This window comes from Myotis lucifugus, unplaced genomic scaffold (assembly GCF_000147115.1).
Source record: "Myotis lucifugus unplaced genomic scaffold, Myoluc2.0 scaffold_43, whole genome shotgun sequence".
Classification (NCBI taxonomy): Eukaryota; Metazoa; Chordata; class Mammalia; order Chiroptera; family Vespertilionidae; genus Myotis; species Myotis lucifugus.
In genome coordinates, this window is record NW_005871091.1 from 2582493 (window position 1) to 2583917 (window position 1425).

General features: G+C 56.2%; 1 long non-coding RNA gene across 1 annotated transcript in view; it reads right to left on the reverse strand.

The window, feature by feature from the left end:
• LOC106697043 overlaps window positions 1-1406 on the reverse strand; it is a 3016-nt gene extending 1610 nt beyond the window's left edge. The window contains exon 1 of the long non-coding RNA XR_001348066.2: window positions 1081-1406. This is a non-coding gene — a long non-coding RNA (uncharacterized LOC106697043). The remainder of the gene's footprint in view (window positions 1-1080) is intronic.
• Between the last annotated feature and the right edge of the window lie 19 nt (window positions 1407-1425).

Below are 1425 nucleotides of genomic sequence, written 5' to 3' on the forward strand. Positions count from 1 at the left end.
AAATCAATAGGGATAAATAGAACTACTTAGAAGGGTTGGAGTGAGGATTAATGAAAATATCATCCATGAAATCACCTAAGACAGTACCTGATCCTCAATAAATATCTTTTTTTTTGAGGGGGGGTGTGCTTCCTGAATTCACCCCTCCCCCTTTCTCTGATCCTTTTGCTGTGGCCACTGCTCCTGTCCAGGCCTCTTAGAAACCTTCATCGCTTGCCCATCAGGCCACATGCCTCAGCCTGGCAGTAGCTAGGAGCAACAGCTTTGAAGCCCTGCATAGGAGTCCCTGTTAACCATGGAATCTGGAGCAAGGCTTTTTAAGCTCTCTAAGCTTCGATTTCCTCCTTTGTCCAGTGGGGATCAAATCGTCTATTGAACCAGGCTGTCCTGAGGATTAAGTGAGATGATGAATGGAAAGGGTTTAGCACAGTGTCAGGCACAAAAAAAGTAGTGTTTTTCATCTCAAGAGGCCTGACCTCCTTTCAGCTTCGTCTTCTACATTCCTTCCAGCAACACAGGACAAACCCTTCTCCCTGAAGCAGGCCTTGGACTTGTACACCTGAGGGGCACCTCTGATATTCCCAGCGAGTCCTATACTCTTCTTTCTCGAGCCTCAGTTCTACTTTGCTTCCCAGTAATTTGTTCAGCCTTTACTAGTAGCCTTCTGGGTTATGGCTATCTGTGCAGGCCTCTGAGTCAATCCTGGACACGAGTTCCTTGGGGAAAGGCGTTTCTCTGTGTAGTAAGTTGCAGAAGTACTCCCTCTCCTTGCCCAGCCTCAGTTTCCTTATTTGGAATGAGCCCATTGGACTGCAGTGGCTGAAGGGGCCCTAACAGCTCTGAGATCTTAAAATGACCGAACTTAATCAAGTAGCAGGGATCTCATAGATTACATGGTCCACCCCTGTCCTTCTCCAGAGGGGAAACTGAGGGTCAGGAGGGCCTCCACTTAATGCTATTCTCTCTCAGGCCTCGGGGCCAGGCTTCCGGTGGGCATCCAGCCCAGTTTTCCTAGCCACGCAAGGGGAGACTCTCAGGCGTCTCCAGGGCTCGGGGCGCCGGAAACACGTGTGTGCTCACCTACGTGTACACACGTGAGCACACCTACAGCAGCAGGGGACCCTCGGGCCGGCAGGGGGCAGCAGAGACTCGGTTTGCGATTACCGGGCGCAGCCCCGAGGGAGGAGGGTGGGTGTGCTGCAGTCCCGGCGGCGGTGGTGGGAGCCGGAGGTGCAGCCTCCCAGGTGGGAGGCGGGGGCCGCGGGCGCAGGAAAAGGCGCCTGGGGAGCGGGCGCTCAGCGGGGCCTCCTCCGGCCCCGGGCGCGGCACGGCGAGGGGGAGTGAGCGCGCCGGGAGCACGCAGGCGCCCTGCTCCGGCTGGCCCTTGGCCGACGCGCGGCGCGGGAGCACCCGCAGCCCGCCCCA